The sequence below is a fragment of the Orcinus orca genome, chromosome 14 (assembly GCF_937001465.1).
Source record: "Orcinus orca chromosome 14, mOrcOrc1.1, whole genome shotgun sequence".
Classification (NCBI taxonomy): domain Eukaryota; kingdom Metazoa; phylum Chordata; class Mammalia; order Artiodactyla; family Delphinidae; genus Orcinus; species Orcinus orca.
Genome location: NC_064572.1, coordinates 38,009,006 through 38,029,206, shown reverse-complemented (window position 1 = coordinate 38,029,206; position 20,201 = coordinate 38,009,006). Strand labels below are relative to the sequence as shown.

Sequence of the window (20,201 nt, the reverse complement as noted above, 5' to 3'; positions counted from 1 at the left end):
GGCAAAAATCTCAGAATCATCACTTTGGGAATGATGTAATGAGAAAAATAATCTCCTTGGGAAATAGTCAATTAGCTAGGAAGTATTCCCCTGGCAAGCAGACCTAGTAGGAGATGTTGGTTCTCTCTTGCCTTAAGGCAGATTTGCTAATAATTATACACTATTTGCCACCCCACACACAGATCTGCCCATTGTCCTTTTTCTCTCTGGAAATCCTAAACCCATAATTAGCATTCTTAGTGGTACTCTGGGGCACACTGGGCAACTGGCAGAGCAGCAAGAGAGCTCTTAGGCAAAGTATGATTTGTTTCCAGAATTTGAACTCCAAATGCACCCTTACTTCTCTGATCATTGAGATGAGGTATATATATATATATATATATATATATATATATATATATATATATATATATATATGTATATCTTTAAGCAAGAGGAGAGAACCCTAGTCTAACCTCTGGAAGGTCCATCTGGGCTTGAACAATGACAGAAGATACCTCATGTCCTCTATGAGAATTTACATGAGGGACCCAAAAAGATTTAGAAGTTACATTAAAAAGTTTGGTGAACACTAAAGGTTGTAGCAATCTACAAGTGTGCTGAAGGAAGGCCCTGGAAGGAACCATACCTCCTTCACAAAAATCTTTCAAGCAGTCTTTCCTGGAAGATGAATTCCAACGACCCTTTGAAGTAGCAAGGCACACTCAGGATCTCATCATTCTACAAGGCTAATGGGTAAAAAGTGACACCTTTCATCTTTAAAGCTTTCAGACAAACATTACATCATTCAGATTCCCCAAGCAGTTCCCTTTCCCTTTGGAAAAAATGGCCATTTCTTTTTTTTTTTCAATTAATTAATTAATGTATTTATTTTTGGCTGTGCTGGGTCTTCGTTTCTGTGCCAGAAATGAAGTTTCTCTAGTTGTGGCAAGCAGGGGCCACTCTTCATCGTGGTGCGTGGGCCTCTCACTATCGCAGCCTCTCTTGTTGTGGAGCACAGGCTCTAGACACGCAGGCTCAGTAGTTGTGGCTCATGGGCCTAGTTGCTCTGCGGCATGTGGGATCCTCCCAGATCAGGGCTCGAACCCATGTTCCCTGCATTAGCAGGCAGATTCTCAACAACTGCGCCACCAGGGAAGCCCTTTCTTTGTTTTTAATTTTAAAAATTTGCACGTGTGTGTGAGAGAGCAGATGGAACATCCTGGGTCTTTCCCTCTTTTGTCTCCAGGCAGCGTGTCAGAAGTGTCATTATGGAGAAAGGGAATCCTGCACATCAAATTTGGTCTGTCACACTGTGACTTCAAAGAAGACTTAAACTGAGTTGCACATACTTTGGTTAAGCGAAGTCAAAGGTCACATATCATTTCTGAAAATACAGGTATCAAATACTTGATGGATTGAGAAAGTATGTGTCCATAAAGCAATAGGTAGAGCTGATACTATGACCAGTAAATTCTTGATTCTTTGTCATAATTAAGGATATGGGCAGTGAAGGGTGCACTGAACAAATAGTTAGGAAACCTTGGCTTGAACCCCTACTACTCCAATAATCTTATGAGACTTTGAGTCCCAGTTATATTGTCCATAAAATTTGGGCAACACTCCCATATTGGGCAACACGCCACGATTATTATGATGTTAAAAATGGAAAACAAAAGTGAATATATTTTGCAAATTTAAAAAAAAATGTGCATATATTTAAAAGCACTCTGGTACTATCAATTAATGTGATTAATGAAAAGTTACTCTTTCCAATTGTAACTTTATATTGGATTATATGGAGAATATATGAATCTCACTATTTTAATAAAAACCTCAAACTAAAATGTAAAAACATTTTTTCCCAATTTTAAGAATATGGGTCAGGCTTCTTTCTTTCATTTTATCTAAGTACCTCTCTCCTACCAGCAGATAAATGCTTTCCAGGAGATACATACCCGAGGAGCAGGGGCTAGGTCATTCCTTGAAAACTGCTGCCTTGGACAAGTTTATAACCAAGAAGAAGAAACACTATGTCCAGTGTTATTCTTTGCCCTGAGGACTTGGGGTGTAAGTAAGAAGACTGATTTGGATCCTCCCTTTGTCTTTTTTTTTTTTTTCTAAGTGAAAAGTAGTTTATTAACATGTGCAGCATGCACACTTATGGGAGAAAGTCTTCTGCCAGTTGTTTACTTGGATGTTTTTGTGTTTTTTTTTTAACAATATAAAATTAATTTGTTTTCTTTTTTTTTTCCCTCCCTTTGTCTGAGTTGCCCTCATCTAGCTCCAAACACTTTTCTTTTGGATCTTTTGTGTAATCGTTTTCACTCCTCTCAGTACTTCAGGGGCCAGGAATTTTAAGCTCACATCTTTGGAGGAAGCTGGCTTTTCTTCAGAAAGTGACAAGCTGATTCTAACACTAATTTGGAAATTCTAGGGATATGGAATAGCCAAAACAATCTTGAGAAAGAAGAATTAAGTTGGAGTATTCATGCTTCCTGGCTTCAAAACTTACCACAAAGCTACATTAATCATGACTGTTAGTTACATAAGAATAGACATATAGATCAATGGAATACAATTGGGAATCCAGAAATGTACCCAATATTTATAGGAAATTATTTTCTACAAGGGTGCAAGACAACACAATGGGGGCAAGAATAGTCTTTTCAACAAATGGTGCTATGAAAACTTGATAACCACATGCAAAAGAATGAAGTGGACCACTTGATTTCATCATACACAAAAAGTAAGAATGGATAAAGACCCTAAATATAAGAGCTAAACTATTAAGCTCTTTAAGAAAATATATGTATAAATCTTTATTCCCTTGGATTAGGCAACCAAAAAACAAAAAAAGCAGATAAACTGCACTTTGCATACTTTAAAAACTTTAAGTGCCACTATTGAGAAGTAAAAAAAAAAACAACCCAATCACAAGTCTACTACATTCCATTCCTTCCTTCCTTCCTTTCTTTCTCTTTCTCACTCTTTTTTTTAAATTAATTAATTAATTTATTTATTTTTGGCTGTGTTGGGTCTTCCTGGCTGTGCTCAGGCTTTCTCTAGTTGTGGTGAACGGGTGCTACTCTTTGTTGTGGTGCATGGGCTTCTCATTGCGGTGGCTTCTCTTGTTGCCGAGCATGGGCTCTAGGCGCACGGGCTTAAGTAGTTGTGGCACGCAGGCTCTAGAGCGCAGGCTCAGTAGTTGTGGTGCATGGGCTTAGTTGCTCCGCGGCATGTGGGATCTTCCTGGGCCAGGGCTCGAGCCCGTGTCCCCTGCATTGGCAGGTGTATTCTTAACCACTGCGCCACCAGCAAAGTCCTCGCTCTTTCTTTTTTTTTCTTTTTTTTTTTAACAAATGCAATATGTGAAAAATGGTACCTCTTTAAATTTATATTTCTTTGATAATTTTAACCTAATATCTTTATATATTTGCTAATTTTATTTCCTCTTTTGTCAATTGATTGTACCTACCTTATTTGTATTTCTCTTCATTTTCTGTATTAATGATGACAAAGCATTATAAATTATATACTAATTCCAAATGTATATATTTAGAATTTTTTCTTTAATAAATATTTACAATTTTATTAAATATTTAGCAATCGAGTAAACATTTAGATTTTTTCTTTCTTGGAATGCATATTAGGTAATCTTAGCAGATACTGTTGGTGCTCTGCCCAGATTCCTTTAAATCCTTTTACCATTTTTGTGTGACCCTCCTCTGCTTGCCATGTGTTTTTGCTCTGGGTAGAGATACTGTTACTCTTCCTTGGGAGACAAGCCTCAAGGTACCAGAACCTCCTTGACTGAACACACAGGGAATCTGAAATCTCTGGGAATTTACATTCCCATCAGGGGTGCTGTTAACCTGAAACCAGAGTTAGTCCACTTGTTTCTGGTTGGGACAAACTCTGGACCTACTTTACATTCCCATTTCTCCTACAGAATCTGGCTGACACCTTTTTTTCTGTGAGACTTGCTAGGTTCTTCCCTTTTCTGTTCCTGCTTCCTCCATTCCCTAACTAATCCTCCCTAGGATTGCACACAAATCTTCCTGGCTGTATGATTTATGACAGTAATGTTTTACTGTAAAGAGCGAAGAGAAAGAATGCTTTGGAAAAAGGTAAATTGTGGGAAATCAAAAGAATTAAAGCTACAAAAAACCTTTACACATTAACCTTTGAACATCAAGTGAAACTCATCCTTTATTTTTCAGATATGAAAGCTAATGTGGACTAAAAGAGAGCATGTGGTTTTTGCCTAAGGACACACATGCTGGGCTAGTACTAATATTTTATTTGGCCACTTACAGGGGATCAGCTTAGTACATGATCCTGGAGACATACTGATTTGAATGAAGACTGGTTCTATTACTATGATCTATGTCATGATCTATGTCATGTACCTAAACTTCTCTGCTTCAACCACCTTGACTATAAAACTACTTTATATAGTTAATGTCATTATTAAATGAAATAATACGTACTAAGGGATTAGAACAGTTACTGACTAATCATTACTGGAGAAAAAAAGCTACTTAATTCAATATTCTTTATATCATGTAAACTTGGGCTAATTAGTTTAAAATGTTATTGCAAGTTAACATTTCACAGAGTACTTTAATGTAAGTTCCTTTTATTCTCACAAAAACTTTTATATTTCAGAAGAGGAAGTTGAGGCTTCAAATGGAACCATCTGGATATCTTGCGACCTGGTAGAGTTATCATTCCCCCGTATCTCAGCTACAAATGACAACAAGCCACAAAGAACATAAAACACCAAGATACAGAAGGCAAGTGATGCCTTCTATGACAGATCCTAAGACAAACTTATTGGCACAACCTGGGACATCAGTAATGCTAAGTACAGGTCATGTAGGCCACTGCAACCCAAGCAATGGACAATTGGGTGGCTATGCTCAGAAAATGTATTGCAAAGTCCATGAATTCCTCTTAGAAAATGAAGGGAAAGCTGGAATAATCTGACAACCAGATAATTCATTCTATGAGGGAGAAGAGACACAATGCGGATTCCTATGTTTGTGAAGATGTCTGTGAAGCCAAGCCTGGGTAATTTTTAATGAGATTCGGTGGATGCATCTCACATGAAAATTGAATATATGACCATACAATGTCCATTACAAAAAAGCACTGTCATAGGAACTAGAGAGTGGAAATAAGTACATTTTCCTTAGATACCCTGTCAATCCAAACTGAGATTGCTTTAACATTCAAAACCTGATTGAGGCCCAGTAATATGCCTGTTAAGAGTACCTGACTGCCAGATCCCCATTGTGTGAAATAGCAGCAAATGAACGCTGGAATAAATGCTAACTTGCAGCCAGAAACAACACCAAATTGCCATTTTTAATGCTCAGGAAAGCCTAGTTCATGTAAGTTCTCAAACGACAAATTTTCATGGAATCATGAGCTGTGTTGCATTATACAATTTTCCTTTCATTTTCAATTTATTTTTGCTTTCATGTTAAAGATTTGGCTCATAAATAATACGTAAAGATGGAACAAAATTTTACCTGAAGGCTTCACTATCCAATAATAAAATGCTACTGAGGACTTTCGTGGTAGCTGGGGAGGACATCTTTCTCACAAATATATGATGACGGGGCTGCCATATTCTAGGGGAAAGATGCTTTCCTGACTTCCTATTAGTCAAAATCCATGCAATTTAAGAATAATTCAAAGATGGTGGGTAGATTTTTTCAGCAGCTAAAGTGGCACAGCCATGTTGCAACAGGGTGAATACAACTTACAGTTCACTCAGTTTCTCAGCTTCGTAATTATGTAATTCTCAATGAAATTTTAATTGTATAAATTCACATTACTTCACATTTTGTGCCTAAATTAAGGCTTAGTACTATTTTATATAGTATTATTTTGAATGTGCAAAAAATGTACTCACCCTTTATTAGGTAACTGTAGTAAGCATTAACCACAGGAGGCAATTTTTAGGATGCATTCAAGGCTTTCTCTCCAAACCTTGATCCCTCTTCTCTCACCACATAAAAGAAGGAGATTTTTATAGTTCAAGGATAAGTTATAGTTCAAGCTATTTTTATAGCTCAAGCACAATAAATCAGATATGAAGGGAAGGGAGAGGAAAGTGTCAAGGATGACCACTAGATTTCTGGTTTGGCTACCTGTTTATATGATGGTGCCTTCCTTGAGAATAGGGATATTGGAGGAAAACTACATTTGTGGAGTTCATAAATTTGGTTGAGGGAATATTGAGTTGGAAAGGCCTATGGAGCAGTATAGTAAGTAGGAGCAGTATAGTAAGTTGGATAAAAAAGTCTGTGGTTCACAAAAAGTGTAAACATGTATATAAACTAAGAGTGCCAAATTAATGTTTTATTTGTGTTTATTATGTTTGGCATTATTCTTATACTCGAAAATGTGTCCTTGAAAAATAAAGGAATGAAAATTCTGAACATGCCAAGATCCACGTGAAAATTCCTCTCAATATAAATCAAATATGACTTTGTTGAAAAACAAATAGACTTTAATGGGACAAAATTTGCCTTCAAATTCTCAGGGACTCGGAGGTCTCAGAAGACAGACTATCACCTGAGTGAAGATTATGTACAATACGTACAATTCATCCACAGGCATTGCATCCTCACGGAGTTATGTCAAAACATCTGAAGTGGGCTTCCCTGGTGGCGCAGTGGTTGAGAGTCCGCCTGCCGATGCAGGGGACGCGGGTTCGTGCCCCGGTCCGGGAAGATCCCACATGCCGCGTGAGCGGCTGGGCCCGTGAGCCATGGCCGCTGAGCCTGTGTGTCCGGAGCCTGTACTCCGCAACGGGAAAGGCCGCAACAGTGAGAGGCCCGCGCACCGCAAAAAAAACCCAAAAAAAACAAAAACAAAAAAAACACATCTGAAGTACAAAACAATTTCTTATCAAATATATCCTGAGCCATACGGAAAACAAAAATAAAACCAAAGTTTATTCCTCTAACCAAAAATGTTATTTTTATAGTTTAAAATGTTATTTTTATAGTTTAAGTTAGAGTCTGTCTATAGAAAATTTGGGAGATTTAAAGACTGTCTTATACTTTGTAGTCATATATTTTTAAGAACTGAAATTATAGTTTAAAGTATTTTATTTCTAAGCATTGCTCTGTCAAAAAAGAAAGTTATACCGTCTCAAAAATTTTCAACTTGTATACAACAGTCGTTACGATATTTGGTATTTTCCTAAGTGACACTTTTTTAAATAAGTTAAGTCCCATCTTAACCCTGTTCTCTCTGTAGTGGCTTTTGTTCATAACCCATGTTAAAATAAAGCTACTTCATTTCTGTTGATGTGTGATGCTAACTCAGCCCTTCCAACCTGTGATTCTCTTTCTAGTATCAACTCTGTTCTCTGCCAAGTGATTTATAAGCATAAGCCTAGAAATCTAGACTCAGATTATGACCATTTGCAAGGCTAGTAACTTCGATAGTGGGACCTAGTGCACTAAATCAAAGCACAGAAGTGCAAGTATTTGCCTGACTGGACAGGGAGTTTTATAAATGCTGTATAATCACAGTGCCAAAGAAGAAGATAAATGATTCGGTGTAAGCCAAATGTTACATTTTTGTTTGTCTTGAATATAAATACATGTCTGGGAGAGTAAGAGAAGTATGTTAGAAATAACTCCAAACAAAGGAGTGAGCTTGAATTCCAGCTCTGTTTCACACGAAGTGTGAAGCTGTGGGCAAAGAGATTGCATGTCTTTGAATTTAAGATCCTCATCTGTAAAAGGGGATAATCATGCTTTCCCCAGGTGATCATTGGGAAGACCAAATTTCATAAGCCTGACCTGTGCTCCCTTCGGCATGTTTGTGTGAGGATAAAATACCATGAAAATAATGGTTCCAGGAAAGACAATGTTTATAACAAATGTATTTTAGGTAAGTCATTAGGGGGGAAGAAATAGAGTCACAGTAACCATTACAAAGGTGACCCCTCACTCACTCCTCTGGAACTGCAGTTCCTTTCAAATTCTTCCAAAAAGATGTGTCACATATACAGGCATGTATCGTGTTAGATTAAATGCCTTTCAGATCCAGGCACAGAAATTCTTCTGCCTCCTTTCATGAATGAAGGTGCAAAAAATATCAAAGTGGCTCCCTCTTTAGGGAAACACATTTCTATAGGAATTCTTGTCCTTCATCCAAAGACAGTTTGTGTGGAAATACTCTAGAGACTGTATACCATTACATTCTCAGTCTGGCCCCTTCCCTCCAAAATTGGCCCATTATCTTTGCATGAAAGCTGTGCATCTTGACCCTCTCATCCCTCCTGCTCACAGTAGGACACTTGATCCCTTTTGTAAATGAACAGAAGGTGGATTTTTTTTTTTTTCTTCAATACCTGAGACCTGGAGTGAACAGTGCTTAGTTTTCAAGCTGTATCTTCTGGCACATATATAAAGCATCCCTATCCATGCTGAAAATGGCTAATTATGACATCACTTTAATGATTTAGTTATAAGACTTCCCTATGAAACCCCCTTGCAACAAGAACATTTTCTCTCCTCAGCCATTAACAGCCATTCTTTATAAGAGATATAGCCAATATTTCTTCACTTTGCCTTATAGAACGGGAGAGAAAGGCTAAATTGTTATCTGTTGGGTCTTAATCTAAAAATAATTATTTTTTAGTTTTCTCTCCTCTTCTTGATAGACATGTAAAGAACAAATTTCTCTAGTATTTAATCCTATTTTTTTGTTTTCTAAGAATTTGGTCTTTTCTGGAATCTGTCATACATCCTTTTTCTCCTTGAAAACTAACAACTCATAGATAAATCTTGTCTTCAATTGCAGAAGCTTCCCATGGTCTTTATTATCTGATACATTTAATCTCCTTAATATTGTGCATGCTGACTTAAGCCATTAAGTCAAATGATCCAACAGTGCACGACGGGTCTGGGTTTAGCACAAGAAAGCAGAAGCACTTTCATTGGTGATAATGATCTAAGGATCCCTTTCTCTCATCTTTTATTCCTACTTCTATCCTAGTCTACTCATCCCTGGACCTCTTGATTTTCATATATGCTTAATTCCATTTTGCAATTTCTAATCGTTCCCTGCTCTTCTTTTTTTTTGCGGTACGCGGGCCTCTCACTGTTGTGGCCTCTCCCGTTGCGGAGCACAGGCTCCGGACGCGCAGGCGCAGCGGCCATGGCTCACAGGCCCAGCCGCTCTGCGGCATGTGGGATCTTCCCGGACCGGGGCACGAACCCGTGTCCCCTGCATCGGCAGGCGGACTCTCAACCACTGCGCCACCAGGGAAGCCCCCGTGCTCTTCTTTTTGCCGACTTGATCTTGCCCCACGCCTGGGATTTTTTTTTTTTTTTTTTTTTTACTATTTCTATTGCTTCTTTCCACTTCTGACTTCTTTAAGCAGCATCACCTGCCAGAGTGTCAGTTCCCTGGTATTTAAATTCCCATCTGGAGAAGCATTCCAGCTGGATTTGCTGGACATTATTGAACTCTTGCTCTGTTACTTTAATAGTCTTATTTCACATTTTTTTAAATTGTATGCTGCCCAACTTTTTTAGAGGTAGGCAGCAAATAAGTAATAAAACATTTACTTTGAACATCAAATTCTTGAGCCAAAAATCACCCATCTAAATTCTAGTACAACCATGTCAAAGTCTACCAATCAACATGTAAATAAAGAAAGATCACTAACTTAGAAAATGACAAGTTTGGAGAATGGAATGTTCACGAAATCACTCTCTTCTCCCTGCAGAGTTCAAAGGCCTGTTATTCTTTTAGGATGGCCTTTTTCCTTCAGGCCAGAAAGAAAAAAAAAAAAAAAAAAAGCAGTGTTTAGTATAACAAAATCTCATGACAAGGAAATAAGGAAAAGCCCACAGAATTTATTATCATATGGTAATACATTTGTGTACAGTGTACGCATGCAACTACACAGTACTAATTGGGAGTGATTGGAGAGGACTCCATTCCACTTGAATTTCAAAACTTTCAGATAATGAAAGTTTCAAACAAATATAATTTTTATCATAATAAATACATTCACTGACACAAACTACTGGTAAATTGCTACCAAACTGATTTCCTGCCAGACTTGATTTAATAATTAAAACATTCCTTATATTTAAATGTGTCTTTAAAACAACCAGGAAGATGAATAAAACAGCATATTTTCCTCAAACAATTCATAGTCCAGAAAGCAGAGAGAGAAAATTCTACATAAGCACACCAGCAGGGACAAAAGCTTGAGAGAGACAGCTGCCACAAGTGAGGAGCACACAGAATTCTATAAAAAGCCCAAGGAAAGTGACCTAACTTGCATGGGAGCTTCAAACTTACAGTAGGATGCATAGTCCTTGCACAATAAATGTTTGATTTCAGTCACAACTTCGTGTTGTGTGTCAAAGTGTTAGGAAAGAGTTGGAAAGGGACTCAGAATTTTCTGTTTCAAAAATTCTCCTTTTACAGATAAGAAGAGTTTTGAGATCAGCTCTGAAAATGGAGAGATGAAGAGGAAAAAGAAAGAATTCCAGGTAAATAAAAGAACTCAAGCAGAAGTAAATATGGAAAGTAGAGATGAGAATTATTAGAGTTTTGAGGAAACAGGTGTTATGAGAACAGACATATTTTAAACACCTCGACTTTACGGGTTTCCTATGTCTTCTGATTCATCTTTGTAACCCGACACGAACAGTTTCAGTGAACTGGAGGAAACAAGCTGCTACTAATTTTATGTCAAGCTGGAATGCTTTAAAAAGGTATGTTGAGCCCACACCGTGGAATTCTGGTTTCATAGTCCATTGTGACATCAGTTACCACCACATTCTACTCATTGTTCATATTGGCTGAACTGGTCCAACCTGAGCTTTTAGGATGGCAATTGGTATTCATTCATTCATTCATTCATTCAGTAACTGACATCTACTACGTAGTGGGCCTTTAACTAGGTACCGGGATAAAAACCAGTGAAATTAATAATTAAAATAATCCCAATCTTTAATTTGGATCTGTCAAAAAATCTTCATAATATTAAAATAAACTTGAAAACACTCATCTCTTTCTCTCCTTCACAGTTTCCTCTCACTTAAGGCTGCTCAAGAGCTAATGACTCACCACCACTCTAAAGCTCTCCCCCATCCCTGAAGCACCCACTCCATCCCTGCCTCTTTATTCCCACCTCTTTCCCCCAACCCTCTCAGATCTGTACCATAAAGATTCACTTAGCCTCATTGTCTTTCAGCTTTTTCTCTTTTCCCATTTCTCAGGCTGAGTCCTCCTTTGTTCATTTTTTTGGATACATCTGAAAGTTCTAAAATCCATTTTTGTAGAAAGCCACACATCTTAGAGGGTGGGGAAGATGAAGAGTCAAAATAGGCAAAGATAACATTGCCCTGAGGGATTGGAGGGGAGGTATGGCTACAGCACCGCGAGTCCCATTTTCCTTTCTCCCTCCCTTCCTCCTTTACTTCCTTCCTTTCATCTATATATGTTTTACCATGTCATAATGTTCTCCCGATCAATCTTTGATGACTCTCTTCCTATCTCTTTCTCTCTCTCTCTCTCTCACACACACACACACACACACACACACACACACACACACACACACAGAAATATAATGTGGCTCATTGAAGTTACCCTTATTTCTATGAGAGCACACTTCTTTATGAGAATGCATGTAAATAATGTTAGATGCCTTTGAAGATACTACCAGGTATGGTCTGTTTATAATCTTATAAAAATCTTTTATATCTTTTTTAAAAACTTGAAATCGGTGGCTGACTGGCTTCCCGGAGAACAGACAGAACACCATCAGCACCTCCCAGTCAGAATCTCTATGCATTAACCTGCTCAAGGTTACGTGCTTACCAGTTGACAACCCTCCCAGTTTCCAGCTGCCACTAGATGTCCCTCCTAGACAATGCTGAAATGCAATCACACTTTCCATCCTTCCTGGGGTCTCTGAAGTGTAAGTGGCTAGATGCGTAGGTGCACCTGACCAGCTCCACCACAGTGATAGCAGATTAGAAGGGGCTATTTCCAACCTGGTCTTGATTCTGCCTCTGGGAACGTTTGTACGGCTCTGATGGGTATCGAGGAACTTGTTTATTCATACTAAATCAGACATGGCTTTTTGGTGATGTTTCTTTAAGAGAGTCGTATCTGCTTTATTTCAGTTCTCTCATGTCCTCATAGTGCCTCAGGTCTGAGCTTTATTACTCATCCCTGCTTCCCAGTCACTACATCTACCTTTGTCCCACGCCTGGCTTGATTTTATAAATGGGAAAACTTTGAAGTTCTCTGGAGTAATAATGTAGTCCAATATAGTTTATTGAATGACATGGCAGATATACCCTCTGGTAACCCATGATGAGTCACACCCCTGTGTCATCCTCTCCCCTTCTGTGCTGTGGAATCTGGGACTTTCTTCTAACCGATACAATATGGCAAAGGTGATGGGGTGTCACTCTCAGGGTAGGGTAAAGATGAAAGGATTTTACAGATATAATTAAGGTTCCTAACCTGTTGGTTTTGAGTTAATTAAAAGGGAGATTATCTTGGGTGGGCCTGACCTAGTCAGGTAGGCTTTTTTTTGTATTTATAGCTTTATTTTAAAATAACGATAATAAACTCATGACGTGGTAACATTTAACACATTATTTTTTTCCCAAAATCAAAACGAACAGATAAGTCAATTGGCATTGTTGCATTTTTTTTTACAGCTCTTTTTTCTCTCTCGCTAAGCAGAAGACAAGGCAGAAGTGTTTTTCATAGTTTTTTGGTAATGGTGGATATTCTTTGATACTGTTCCAAAACTCAACCAACGGTTGTCTTTTAAAGACTAGTTGCAATGTAGAATCTGAAACCATTATCAATGAACTTTTCATAATCTACTTTGGATGATCTTTTATCCATTGATGAATTTGTGAGAGCAAAAAGATATTAGTCTTTGGAAAATACTGATTCACTGAGCTATATAGATCTTCCAAATGTTGCCTAATTTCATTATGTAATATCTAGAAACCACATTTGTTAATATCACTAAGAGTATTCAGGCCTTCCCTGAAGTTAGGGGCTCCAAGTAGCAGAGACCTTCATTCATATTCTCTCTCTCTCTCTCTCTCTCTCTCTTTTTCTCTCTCTCTCCCTCTCCCTCTCTCCCTCTCTCATTCATTCACTTGGATGAATCAAGCTGCCATGAAATCTGAAGTTGTGTGACCCTGAGCTCTGCCAACAACCTGAAGGAGCTTAGAAGTGGATCCTTCCCCAGTCAAACCTCCAGATGGGAACAGAGTCTAACCAACACCTTGATGTGAGTCTTGTAAGAGTCTGAGCTCAGGACCCACCTCACTTGTGCCCAGACTCCTGACCCACTGAAACTGTGAGACAAGAAATGACAAATGTTTTAAGCTACTAAATGTGTGGTAATTTGTTATGCCAAAAGTAACATAACTACTCCTATTAAATGCACTCAAACATATTCAACCTAGCTGCTTGTGAGTAGCCAGAAGTTTTATCCTGCACCCCATCCAAATATTATGCATTCTTCCTGTTTTTTAGCCCAAGTACAAAAATACAGAACACTTATTCCTGTTGCTGTCATAAAGTTATTTTTTGGCATTAGAATTCCATTACTATCATGAATTCATTTCAGTATTCTTCAGAAAAATTTCAGTCTTATGGCTCCTGAAAGATTTTTGCATATAAGCAATGACATTTCTTCCTCTCTGAGCCTGAGCCTCTTTACCACTGTTCTATGGATTAGACAGTTTTTGTTTGTTTGTTTGGCAGCAACACCTAATCCCAACAATAAACTGCAAGCTTTCTTTGTAGCTTTGCAGGTTGGCTACCTCATCGTGCTACAGGTTGTGAATGGGACTCAGGTTCTAGGACCATCAGTCTTGCTGTGTTCTTCTCAAACTGGACAGCATGTGTGGAGGAGAGAAAAAGTACACATGAGTGTCGCTTAACATCTTCACTCAGTGGTGGCACTCGATTTCTCAGAGCGCTATGGACTGAATTATGCCTCCACCCACTCTCATGTAGAAGCCCTAACCCCCAATGTGACAATATTTGGAGACGGGGACTCTGGAATATGATTATGTCGTAAGGGTGGAGCCTTCATGATGGGATTAATGCCCTTATGACACCAGACATGAGATACCTTTCTCCCTCTTTCTCTGTCCCTCTCTGCCATGTGAGGACACAGTAAGAAGGCAGCCATATGCAAGCCAGGAAGTGTTCTCACCAGAACTGAACCATGCCAGCACTCCCTTCTCTGACTTCTTGCCTCCAGAGCTAGAGAGAGAGAGAGAGCTAGAGAGAGAGAAAGAGAGCTAGAGAGAGAGAGAGAGAGCTAAAGAGAGAGAGAGAGTGCTAGAGAGAGCTAGAGAGAGAGAGCTTGAGAGAGAGAAGGGGGGGAGAGAGGGAGAGAGAGAGAGAGAGGAGAGCTAGAGAGAGAGAAAGAAAGAAAGAAAGAAAGAAAGAAGAAAGAAAGAAAGAAAGGAAGGAAGAAACAAAGGGAAAGAAATAAATTTCTGCTGTTTAAGCCACCCAGCCTCGGGTACTTTGCTGTGGTAGCCAGAGCTAAGACACAGAGCAAGCTACATGGCAAAACCCAAAGCAAGCAGAGAAGTATATTCCATCTCACTCGCGTGGGAGAGAGGAGGAGTATATTTGTTAATAATACCATGAATGGTATTACAGATGTTGAGATCACGTTAAGCCCTTGGCATGCTACCTATCACTAATGTCTTAACTTTAAAGTTACAAGTAACCTATATCATCATCATTCCAGAGTCTGTTTAACTGATAAATTATCTGATCTTGATCATGGAAGCAAAGCAGAAGTCTTAAACAGATAAACAGGTAAGACCTTCTCTTGATATCCATGTGATATCAACTGAAGTTTGGAAAAATAAAACAAAACAAACCATACGCTTCAGCTTTACAGTTCATGATGTGTAAGGTACTTTGCTGAATTTTGCCTAAGTTATAGAGAACATACACAAGTTTGTGTATTTGGTTAAAATTTTAAGAAATAAATAGGGCCTTTTTACAAACTATGAAAATCGTACTAGGCTATCATCCTCTCAGGAACTCTTCAACATTTTTGCATAATTTCTGATTTGATGGACTCATCCTCATCAGTTTCATTGTTCCAACAGCTTAACATTCAGGATGAAAATACACTTTGACTCACATTTACAGTGATGACTTCCATCCTGACTGAGTATAGCTGGGTACTGGAGCTGAAATCCTGCATGTTAGTCCCACAACATGTTACCCTAGGAAACCAAAAAGATGATTCAGCCCCAGAGTGATGTTATTTTGAGGAAACATAGTTTACCACCCAAAAGTATTTAAAGAAACATACAATTCTTTACTTTTGCTTCTCAAAGGACATCAGAGGGATTTCCTATATTAACTTTAGTCACATAAGCTTATACCAAACTATTTTCCTCTCTACCATCTGAATAACTCTCAGATGGTCTGGTTCACTTCTCTTCAACCTTCAGTATCTATGTCCCTATTACACTCTCATGACTCACCTACTTTTTCTTTATGCAGATTAACCTGTCCTCTCTTGTAGGAAAGTAGCATCCTTGCCCTTGAGGATGGGCAGAAATACGGAGCAAATAGGGCTACAGGCACATCATTATTTTAGTTGACTCAGGGTGTCTGTGAACATACTCATGTTCACAGTCCTAAGCACTGAGTTTTAAGACCTAATTGGCCATTTCTTATAATCTCAGAAACCAAATTCTGGAAGAGACTTTATTTATTTTTAAATATGTTCTACTTTCCATTTTTTTTTTAAGATTTATTATTTATTTATTTAGTTTATTTTTTTGGCTGCATCAGGTCTTAGTTGCGGCACCTGGGATTTTTCGTTGTGGCACATGGGCTCCTCTCTAGTTGTGGTGTGCAGGTTTTTCTCTCTCTAGTTGTCACGGGCTCCAAGGCGCATGTGCTCTGTAGTTGTGGCACACAGGTTCCAGAGTGCAAGGGCTCTGTAGTTTGCGGCACGCAGGCTCTCTAGTTGAGGCGAGCGGGTTCAGTAGTTGTGGCGTGCGGACTTAGTTGCCCCGCCGCAGGTGGGATCTTAGTTCCCAGACCAGGGATAGAACCTGCGTCCCCTGCATTGTAAGGTGGATTCTTTACCACTGGACCACCAGGGAAGTTCCCGTAAGAGACTTTAAAGTTGTCTAGTCAGATCCCCATTGTATATCTCAATGTGCTCTGCCATAATATCAGTTAAGGAAATGAGGCTTAACCACCACCAGCAACACAAAACTAGATGTAGAGACATCTGGAGTCAGACTGTTTCATTATCTGTTTGGTTTGCTCTAAAGAAACGTCCAGCATGTATTCAGAGCTGACATCATCTCAGTGTAAGTTCTACCAACAATCCTAAAAGTATCACTTAAGAATATATTACCAATTTCTCTTCTATCTGACAGTCCTTTAAATATTTGAAGATGACTCACACGTATAATCGGACTGAATAATATTATTTCAAATGCTCTTGTATGGACTTAAGTGCCCTCATCATCATGATTGTCCTACATCAAAGCGATATTTTTCTGTAATTTTCATTGTTTGCCCTAGACTCTAGTAGTCTGGCAAGCAGAGTGTAGAAGGGGATCCATTAGGTCCATGTCCCCATACACTAGAGTCTCATTAATTCAGTTTAAACTTCAAAGAATTTTGGGAGGGAGAATAACATGGTTTTGTAAGAGCTCCAACTTGGAGTCAGACTACCTGGGTTCACAGGCAGAGTCAGTCACTTACTAGCTGTGCGCCTGGTTTCTTCATCAATAAATCTATTCAACGCAATTGTATGGGTTTTGCAAGATTTCAGTAAGATAATGCTCACAGAGAACATGCAAAATATCTGGCACAAAATAACAGCTCAGCCAGTATTAATTATTACTATTATTGTTACTCTGAAAACTCCCAGTTTTAGAACTTATAATCGACTAAATCTCCCAGCAACAGACCTTATAGTCAACATTTTAAAATACTGTTATTGCCTCTTTATCATGTCACATTTATGGGTAATTCTGCTTATTCAGTGACTTACATTGCCAAATTAAACCAAAGATCTCTCTGCCACAATGTCATTTGGTATCAAAGGCATCTATTCAAACGTGGACATTACCTTTGAAGAGCTAAAATTTGATCTCTTTGCATAGAACAGCATAAAAAGAGTAGCAGCAATAATAGCACCATTTATTGAGTGTTTTCTATGTGCCAGGCTTACACACAGACACACACAGACACACAGACAGACAGACAGACACACACATTATCTTGTTCTTGGTTTTCCCATCAATAATCTGAGAATAATGATCCTAACAGTGATAGTAATAGCAGCAGCTGCTCCACTTCCTTAGTCACAGGGACATTTGAGGGATAAAAAGACAATATCTGGATGTGTCTTTCCCAGGATCTGCCACATTTGCCAGCAGGATTTGCATTCGTGATTAGAACTGTTTCACAGGCAATTTCTTTCCCCATTGAAAACATTCCCACAAGGCCATTCCAAATATCAGCTCAGCTTCCATTTGGCAAATACATCATAACTCATAACATTTCTATAGAATTTTAATATTAAAAAGTGCTTTCATAAACATTATCTCATTTAAGCCTCAGTAAAGCCCTACAGCAAGGAACCTGTAAAGAGCTTAACAACACTTATAGTAAAGCATGCGTGGTCACCCATCAGTTGATGGAATTAAGACTTGAATTCATATCCTTATGCTCTCTAGAATCTTCTCATCCCATTATTCAGGGCCTCTGGGAGCCTTGGCTTGGGAACCCTGTGGCCCAACCAGGAATCCTGTTTCTACCACTCAGCCTGTGTGCAACCATGGGAAAGTCATGTGACCTCTCTTAGAATCTGCTTCCAGTTTGGAAATGGTCAAATTAACCTCCATCCCATAGAGTCTCTGTTGAAGGTGACTGTGGATAAAAGCACTCTGCAAACTTTCAAGTGGTTAACAGGTTCATGGGTGTTCATAACACAAATATAGAATGTGAGTGTAATGTTTTCCAGAGATTTAGGACTGATTTCCATACTGTTAGTGTGATAGTTACAGGATAATTATTGCTTTCCACAGTCTGACTCACCATTTTGAAGTATATGTCTAATAAAAATGTACAGACCACTTGGAGAGTCATTGATAAATATGTAAATACAAGACCTGACTTTATTTTTTTAGTTTGAGAAGTCATTTCCAATATCTGTTAATTTCTTTGACTCATCTTATTTCTTCCCTATACTTTTGCAGATGAAGAAAAGTCAATAAAATAAGAGCATTGCTTTTGCCTCCTTACAAATCAATCTTGAATAAATATATAAAGTTGCATAGTTGCAGTAGGTGATTAGTGTTGTTTTGTATTTCCTTGATGCTATAATAATAAGGTACTTTATCTATGTCAGCTTCATTTTCATTTTGTAGATCATGGGTATAGAAAAGATGTAACTATCAAATTATTTTAAAATTATAAGGTGTTATAACATTTATTATTGTTATTATTATTATTTCCAAGATTGCTTCCTAGTTTAATAGGCCTTCCTTGGGAACCTCAGACTTAAAAGAAAAGTTAACATATGTCTTCTTCTGTAAAATTTGTTGATTCATTTATTCAAAAAGTTTTATATACTGAAGAAAAAACATCTAAGCATCAACCAACTAGTGCAATAGTTTTGATCAAGTAGTTCATCTGTACAATATGATTTATAGTGAATAAAGTAAAAACATTTTTTAAAAGTGCTTTGCAATTTTCAAAATGCCCTTATCATACACACATATTATCCACATACATAAAGCACACACACATATCAGGGAAAAATTATTAAACATCACAGTGTGAGAACTGGCTAGCTGTATTTGCCTTATATGGCAGTGCCGCTGGTAAAGTGCTTAGGATTTGTCCGATGCACCTCTTGTTTCTTAAGTCACAGTAAATGAGGCAAAACCTTAAATAACGCTTACCAATTCCACTAATCCCATTAAAGTTAATAAAGCAGGATTTCAAGATCTTTTGCACAACAAGCATCAGTTACAGCTAACCAAATATTACTGAGTAAAAAGAAAAAATGTGTTCGTTATTCAGTTTTCCAGGTCTTTCTCTTTAACTAATCAGTTTATTCTCTTCCAGTATAATCCATCCCATGGAATTAGAGTGAATCAGTTTAACACTTCAAGCAGATTACAGGATCAGTAGAATTAGCAGAAGGAAAGTCAGTGCATTTGCTGTTTTTGTTAATAACTAATGATGGAGGGGCTTCCCTGGTGGTGCAATGGATGAGAATCTGCCTGCCAATGCAGGGAACATGGTTTCGATCCCCAGTTTGGGAAGATCCCACATGCCGCGGAGCAACTAAGCCTGTGCACCAAAACTGCTGATCCTGCACTCTAGAACCCACAAGCCACAACTGCTGAGCCCGCGCGTCACAACTACTGAAGCCAGTGTGCCTCGAGCCCATGCTCCACAACAAGAGAAGCCACTGCAGTGAGAAGCCTGAGCACCGCAATGAAGACTAGCCCCCGCTCGCCGCAAGTAGAGAAAGACTGCGTGCAGCAAAGAAGATCCAACACAGCCAAAAATAAATAAATAAAATATCTTTAAATTAAAAAAAACTAACTAATGATGGAAATGTAATGAGATATACAGCATAATAAGGCAGAGAACCACTAGGTTTAAATAAACTGAAGAGTGAAAAAATGTCTTAAAAAGAGCTATCCTGCTTTCTTTCTGTTTTTATGCTGAAATCTCTAACTTCATACATATTTTTCCCTCAACCCTCATACTACTTGGATCAATCATCATTACTATCTCTGTTTTCTTTCACCCTAGACTTCTGAATCAGGAAGTTTTCCTCCTGACTGTCTCTGCATTCTCAGAATTTACTCATTCTCAAATTCCTTTACAATCCAGCTTCCAATAGTTTTCTCTCATTAAAATCACCAGCTTTTTACGTGGCCACAAAAGGCTCCTTTACGCTAAAACTATGATCTAGTTTCTATTCTCTTTCTCTTTGATCTCTATGGAGTTCTTCATTTTCCACATTTTTTCCCTTAGTATTTTTTACTCCCTTAGCTTAGCTTCCTTAGCTGTACCCTCTCTACTTTACACTCCTACCATCTTTTTTTTTTAACATCTTTACTGGAGTATAATTGCTTTACATTGTTGTG

At 38.3% G+C, this 20,201-nt stretch overlaps 2 long non-coding RNA genes across 2 annotated transcripts; one reads left to right on the top strand and one right to left on the bottom strand.

The window, feature by feature from the left end:
* Positions 1 to 4,609: 4,609 nt before the first annotated feature.
* Positions 4,610 to 10,693, bottom strand: LOC125961061 (uncharacterized). The gene is made up of 5 exons (XR_007471378.1): positions 10,630 to 10,693; positions 9,689 to 9,787; positions 6,599 to 6,644; positions 5,906 to 5,992; positions 4,610 to 4,728 (listed from the first exon to the last, which is right to left on the bottom strand). It is a non-coding gene; the product is annotated as an uncharacterized LOC125961061 (long non-coding RNA).
* On the top strand, positions 9,828 to 19,676 carry LOC117202569 (uncharacterized). The gene is made up of 4 exons (XR_004485024.2): positions 9,828 to 10,526; positions 13,187 to 13,306; positions 14,792 to 14,862; positions 19,165 to 19,676. It is a non-coding gene; the product is annotated as an uncharacterized LOC117202569 (long non-coding RNA).
* Positions 19,677 to 20,201: the final 525 nt, after the last annotated feature.